Source organism: Olea europaea, chromosome 4, assembly GCF_002742605.1.
Source record: "Olea europaea var. sylvestris chromosome 4, O_europaea_v1, whole genome shotgun sequence".
NCBI classification, from domain to species: Eukaryota; Viridiplantae; Streptophyta; class Magnoliopsida; order Lamiales; family Oleaceae; genus Olea; species Olea europaea.
In genome coordinates, this window is record NC_036240.1 from 14,230,970 (window position 1) to 14,239,265 (window position 8,296).

Genomic DNA, 8,296 nt, shown 5'->3' on the forward strand with positions numbered 1-8,296 from the left:
ACATTAGTGGTTGATGAAGTCATTTTCGATCAAAATCCAAATACAAATACTCAAACAGATTAAATCACATATAGGGAAGCTTATACACTGCCTTGTTCAAATGATCAATGGTCAGAGGTCGTGGTCGGAGCTCGAAGGTCACAGCTTCGATCGAAACCCGGAGGTCACAGCTTCGGACTTGGAGTCGACGGTTCTATACTTCTATTTGGGTTTTGGAATGTCAAATGTGTTATGGGTAGGTGATAATGTATGTAATTCATTTAGGATTAGTCATTAGTAGGTTGGATCACTTGGATGTTGGGCTAAGAAATGGAAGAATAAAAAGGGCACTTAGGCTAAAAATTAAAAAAATAGAAATGAAACAAATAATTGGGCTGAAAAATTAGATTTAGAAATTGCTTGGGTTGGCTTGGGTTAAGCTAGCTAGGCTAGGGCTTGGGAGATGGAGTATCAATCAATTACCTAATTAGTTAATTTGTTTAGAAAACAATTAAAATAATTTGATTTATTCAATATAAAAAATTTTGGAAGATTGGGTTCTTAAACGTACCCGTTGGCTCTTAATTTAGATACCCATTCAGGTATTTAACTTGAGAAAAATTGTCGGGTTCGGTTCGGTTGGTTTGACAAGCCCTATTTAGAAGACCCAATTTCAACGAAATTTTGTTTCCTCGTTGTTGAATGCAGTTAGACTCCTTTCCAACACCAACAACACGTGATTCAATACTCCTATTTGAGTCACAACTCTAACGATCTCCACCTTGACTCAAATTCCGATGCAACGAGCGGAGGTCCACAAAATTTCTCCACCTAAGAAATAAACATGTTTGCATCGAAATGAAATGGCAAATCTCCTCAGTGCAGTAACCAAAACTCTCCATATAAATCATTGTCCTCTGCATGAATCTACAAGCGATACCTGAACCCTACTCCCGGGTTCCTAAAATTCCACTAAGGAATTAATGTTTACCAAACAGGGTCGAAGCACACCCTATAGCAGAAACCATGCAAAATGCCTGAATAAAAGGCCCTTTGCTAGAACTGTCGCATTTAACGTCCTCAAAAGCATTACAGACATTACTGACAACGTGGTATCTATGCTCGATGGATCCAATCCTAATAACTGAACATAGTGCAACCGCTAAAATTGGTGGCAAAGTGGAATCACCAACGCTCCCTCCAGCAATGTTCTGAACTAACCCAGAGCACATCATAAGAGGTACTGTACCAAACTGAATATCCTACATGGTACTGAACTTATCCATATTTCTCTTAACTGGATCTGTGTTCCCTTACAAGATGTACAACTAAGACATTCTCCATGTCTTTAGTACAATCCAAATACCCTTTTGGGCCTTCAAGACTCCACCTTCACCAAAGAATTTATACCCATTTGCAACCCAGAGCCTGTCATAAGAGATACTATACCAAACTGAATATCCTACACGGTACTGAACTTGTCCATATTTCTCTTAACTGGTTTTGCGTTCCCTTACAAGATGTACAACTAAGACATTTTCTATGCCTCTAGTACAATCCGGATACCCTTTTGGGCCTTCAAGACTCCACTTTCACCAAAGAATGTATACCCATTTGCATCCAGAGTACTAAGTGAGATGTGATTTCTTTTCAGGTCTGGAACATGTCGAATCTGATCAATTGTTCTGACTGTCCCATCTCGTAGCCTAAATCTGAGTTGATCGATCCCAGCAATACGACAAGATTGGTTGTTTCCCATTACAACTCCACCTTGTTGAACAGCCTCATATGTCTGAAAAAATTCCGATTGTAACACATATGATGTGAACATGCCGAATCAAGAATCCATTCCTCGTTAGACCTAGATTTTACGTCAGCTACTACGGTCAACATCATATCTCCGCCGTTTGAAAAATCCTCAAATACATTTGTTTCGTCTGAAGTTAAAGGTTGCATTCCACGATTTGCAACTAAATCACCTTTAGCCTACAACTTATTGCAATCCTTTCAAATATGTCGCCTTACGTTTGTAGTAAAAATAAAACAAATTGCTGTTATTTTTTGATCTGCCCCTTCGTCGACCATCATGAAATACAAGAACTTCCTCATCCCTTGATGTAGCTCCAACCAAATACTTCAACTTCTCCTTTGAGTGCAAAGCATCATAGACATCATCTATAGTTAAAGTATCCCGACTATACAAAATGGTGTCCCGAAACAATATATAAAAGCCAAGCAGTAAACATAATCAGGTTAAGGTAAGATCCTCTTCATCGTACTTAAACTCTAACATCTCCAACTCTGTGATAATTTCCTTGAACATGGCAATACGATCTTCCAACGAAATTCTTTCCATCATGCGATGAGAATATAGCTTCTGCTTTAGAGCCAGTTTACTCATGAGATTTTTAGTCATTCAATAACTGCTCCAATTTCAACTACAAGGCAGCCGCTTGTTTTTCCTTCAAGACATCTTGCAAAATATTGTTGGATAAATAAAGATAAATCTGCGATAAAGCCTTCCGATCCCTCAGTTGTTTCTCTTCCATTATCCAATCAGTTGGCATCTTCTCAAAACTTAGCAGTACATCGTCCAAATCCAACTGCGCCAAAATAGCCCTCATCTTTACTTGCCACAAAGAAAATCTTGTATTAGATCCAACAGTGGAATGCCATATCTCATTGTAGTCATCTTTGAAAAAACTTCAACCAATCCACAGAAGAAGAACCAGGCTCTGATACCACTTATTAGGATGAAAGCTCCGATACCACTTGTTGATCCCAAATCGGATTGTAAAAAATGAGATTTAATGATAATATTGAAGTAAAAAAGATCATAACAAAAAATAAGATTAAAAGTAAAGAAATAAACAAAGAGAATTTATTGTAGACGAACGATGTATTATAAACTGACAATATGGAAAGAAATTACAGATACAACAATAATGCTTAAACAAAACTGACAGAGGAGCGTTGTATTTATAGACTAGGTTTCAAACCCTAGAATAGCCCTAAAAAGCAAGAAAATATATTACAATTAGGAAACCCAGTTTCAACGAAATTTTGTTTCCTTCTTGTTGAATACAGTTAGACTCATTTTCAACACCAACAACACATAATTCAAGACTCCTATTTGAGTCACAACTCTAACAACAGGTGCTTACGTGCCTAATAGTGTCGTCACACCTTTGCCTGGATGACTTGTAGGGCTCAATTAATTTGAAACTCTTTTTAATAGCACCGATGGCGATGGTGATGATTGTGCTAGGATGGTGAGGGTAGGCGAATTCGGTTGTTATGGTCTAGGGTGGTTGCAGTGTGGGGGCTGGAGTTTGGGGAAGAAGATAAATAGTTTTTTAAATTTCCTTTCTCTTTTGTTTTTAATTATTCCACGTGGAAAGTGCAAAGTTATAATTTTGTCCTCACTGTATCACTGTAATGAATTGAAAGGTTTCTGATTGTGGATGCCATAATGAAATGTTAGAACCTAGTGAAAGATTCGAGATTGCAACTACCATGTCTTCATATTTTTATGATAACATTCTTTTATAGGAGAAAATTACATATGAATCTCCATGAAATATGTGCTAGTCTTCATTTAAATTTCTGAGGCTTTCATGTCACTTGATAGTTGTGAAATTTGTAATACTAGGTATATCTTTTCTTTTAGAATATTGATTACAAGGTAGTAATATTACACCATGATATTCCATTTCTTTCGACCACTTAAGGCATTTTTATAAAGATTAATTGCCAAAAAATCTTCAAATATTTGTTTATTATTGTACTTATATTCCAACATTTATTCTCATCACGTCCTGATTGTCAACCTTCGATAATTAGCACACAACCTTTGCTCATTTTATTCTAATTTTTTTTTCTTTTCGTTATATTAATGATATTTTTCTTGTTTGTTAATATTTACATAAAATTCTATCGTTTTCAAAAAATACTCACAAATATTCAAAAAAAAAAAAAAAAAAAGTCACCAAGGATAAGATGTGCTAATTAATAAAAAACTACAGATAAAATTATGACAAAAGGGCTAATGATATAAGTGAGACAACAAACAAATATTAGAAATTTCAAGTGCAATTAACTCTTTTTACAAAGGTGGTGCAACACATGAATACCGCAATATAATTACACTTTGTTTGACTGGGAAAAATTGTGTAAGGTCTTCAAATTTATTTATTTCGCTAATTTGAACGATTAATAATACATGTCTTGGAGGATCTTTCCATACAAAGAAAGAAAATCCCAAATACATAGGTTTGTTAAAAGGTCAAATATTTAAGCAATTTAAGTTTAAATAAATCTTAATTCAAAGATTTAATGATAGTTGTATCAAAAGAGTCATTTACATAATTCTCAAATATTAGAACTCATGTTCAAGTCAGCATGTAGATAATTTTTTTAAAATAATTTAAAAATTATTTTTGAATTTAAAACTCTTCAAATTCCCACTTTACGACTCAATTAATAAGGTTTATGATTATTATGAATCCCCTATTTAGTTTAGTGTTTCTTTTTCTTTTTTCTTTTTTTTTTTGGTACATAAAACGGAGGCTACAAGAAAAGGAATATCACTTTTTTACTTAATTTCTTCTCAAAATCAAATATCACTTTACGTTTCTCTCAAATTGTGTTAGTTTTAGTTTATTTACAAGAAAGAAAAATAAGAAATTTTTTTAGTACAAATTTGGTTATTCAAGAAAAAAGAATGTGATCAATAGAAAAAGTCCTCCATCTTTCCAATTTTGACGTTTTAATCCTCATATTCTATAATTTACTCAATTTAAGTCCTTTTCATATAGGGGTCTATTGGAACATTCTAATAAGTGAATGTATATCTTTTTGTGACTATAATAGTTCCATGATTCACCAATGGATGAGATCAATTGGATTGATTAGATATCTCGGTGAGTTGAGAGCTTGAGAACGAATGAAGTAGAGAGCATGAATTATGTCGAGAATTGTCGCCCTAAAAAAGTGTAAAGTGACTACTTAAGTATTTTTAGTTGAAAAGTTAAAATCTGAGTTTAGTGTTTAGTGACGGCTAAACTTCGACTTCTATAATTAGTTCACAGGACCATTGAAGAAAATAAAACTTAAGTTAGTGAGAATAATCAGAATGACAAAATGGTAATTTATGCTTTTACCTAATTATTGAATTTCGGACGAAGATAAAATACATATATGTCAGGATAGAGGAAATATTACAAATTTATTAACTTCTGTTATTTTATATATTTCAAGAGTTTAGTATTTCACGATTTTCACCCTTAATGGAAAAAAAGCGAAGATCAGTAATTAGATTGGGTGATTTAAGGTCGACTAGATAAGATCTGGGAGTTTGGATAACATATGTCCGATCAGGTCCCTATGGTAGCTCTAAAAGTATTGAAACTTAATTATAATTATAATACAAATTTTGGGCTTAATTGTAATTACAATAAAGTTTTGCACTTAATTGTAATTGTTATGAGAGTTGTAAAATTAATTGTATTGTAATTGAAGTTCTAGGACTATACATGTAATTAAATATAAATTAACTGGATTTGAAATTTTATTAAAACTCATACTTGAATTTTGATTAAGACTCATATTTGATGTTGTACAAGGACTGGAACTATTCTATCTTTATAAATAGAGATTAGATGAAACCTAGACATCTTATAGAAAACAAAAAATCATAATACAATAATTCCGTAATGTTCAAATTGGCGAGAGAAAAAGAGGAAAAAATTATTCTTCATACTTTTATTCAATTGTCTAGTTCAAAAATTAGTATCTTGATTTAATTAAAAAAGGTATCCATCCATAGTTGTAGACTCGACTTCGGAGAATACCATAGAAGACTTTGAGATTTGTGGCATCAAGTTCTTGTAACTAAAAGCAGAAAGCTTCTGATTCAAAAAGCTGGAAGTTCATGGTTGAAAATTAATTTAAGAATTGACCATTAAATTTAGGTAAAAATTCAAATATTTCATTATTGATACAACATCACGTGAACATCTTGATGATATTGTTTATTGAATTAAAGAATTTTTTTAATTTATGTGTAATTCTACTTCAGCAATCCAACATCATAGAAGATATTAAACAAGGAAATGGTTAGTGGCCAATGTTGGCTTCAATGCGTAACCAATAGATGTCAATTGCAGTCATTCGTATGTAATGGACATGTTGTTAAGTTTCTTCTTAGAGCGTGTTTGTAAGGAAATTTCTCAAGTTTAAAGCACGTTTAGGAAATCAAAAGTGTTTTTGTTTGAAAAATGGATTGTTTGACTAAAGTAAGAAAATTAACTTTTTCAATAGAAAAAAGCTACTTGAAAAAGCTGTTTTAGAGAAGTCCAAATTTTGAGCTTCTCTAAAAATGTTACAATGTAGATTTTAAGGGGAATTATAATTTATATTTAATATAAAGCTTTTAATCAAAATAATATACATTTATATATGAAAAAAAAATTCTAACTTCAAGCCCAATTAAATAAGAAAAAATTGCAACGACGGTCCCTAACCTTTCACTTTTTTGCAAACTTTACCCTAACCTTCATTTTGTGCTACCCACAACCCCAAACCTTTCAATAATATGCACATGGGGGTCTAAATGGATGGAAAGACTGTTAGTTGACCAATAAAATTGAATTTTGACCAATTTAAAAGGGTAAAATGATAACTTTGCTATTTAATCCGATAACACGATTAAAATAAATAACTAAAAAAATAAAAATAAAAGTAAAAAGACTATTCATCTCCTTATTTACCCTACCCTACCCCATCCCATCCCAGCCCACCCCAGCCCACTCTAACCCCCAAGAACGAAGCAAAATCATGAAGGGCACGCAAAAAGTATGCAAAAATGTTTACAAACACGAATCACAATGCAACCAGGTGCAAAAATACGCAAAACGATATAGCTCAAGGTAACGCATGCAAAACTATGCACGAAAAATGCAAAAACACCCAAAACGATGCAAAAATGTACCAACACGCAAACCTAGGCAAGAATGTACCAAACATTCAAAATCATGCAACATGGTCTAACGCAAGTAAAAGAATGTCAAGACATATCGAGGTGACAAGAGGCATAGCCGTAAGGCATGCAGTGCATGGACATAGGCGACAAGATTCTAAGACATAAAGGTTATGAAAGCATGGCAAAGTAACTCAATAGGGAAACATTGCATCAACAACAAAACCAACGAAATTGAAACAAAAAATGTGATTGAAACATTGCGACACGGTTATGACATTAAGCTCTAATAACTTGTACAAGGGTGTGGCAAACATGAATGAAACTTGTGGAAGAAACATATTGTCAAACACATCGCATACGTGGAAATGCAAGATAAACAAGTGAAAACAACAAGCCATTCAAAGCCCCACCAAATATGCCAATCCACAATTCGAGAATCCAACATCTAACCTAGCCTATGTTTCGTCAAGAATGTAAAAAAAATGGGGCACAACCAATGGCACAAGCGAACAAATCATGCGAGTAAAAAACATCCAAAAGAGATGAATGAGAGATACGAAGGAATTAAAAATCACGAAATGCACACCATAAGCACACAATCATACAATTGAGACGAGAGAATTAAACCAAAAATAGAGTTTCTAATCAAAAGCCCTAAATTTAATGAAAACGCTAGGGTTCGCGAGTGACTTACCATGATTTTGTGAAAAATGTGAGATGAGTGTTGGCAAAGTGTGGAGAATTGATTCACAATTGACCAATGACACAATTAAGGCAAGAATTTGAGAGTGGGAGAGAAGAGAAACGAGAGGAAATGGAAGAAATTTGAATAAAAATGTTTTGAATGTTCTGTGAGAGTTTAAGTAGACGGAACGTCGCTCGAGTGAGAATTGAGTTTCAAGTGAGCAAAAATGAATCTACTATTAATGCTCGAGCGAGGGGCTAGCGTCAAGCGAGTGAAAAATAATTGACAAAAATAGCACCAATTTTCGAAAATACAAAATTTTAGCACTTTTTTTTTAAAATTAATGAAAATCTGTCAACCATTTCAACACGTATGTCCACCCAAAATGCATTTGATCACAAATATGACAAGCTCAATTATTAGACACGTTGCCCCATACACAGAGATCAAGTTTAGAAGGAGAAAGTTGTATATGTGATTCATAGGTGAAAATTGCCAATAATTTCATGCAGACAAGACTCAGAACCTTAAATTTGTGAGAAAAAAACACGCTAAATCATTATTGAAGGAGTTTAGCCCCCGAACTATGAAAGTCAAACCCAGCGCCATTAGGACCTATAAATTACTAAACAATGAATATGTGGTGTACA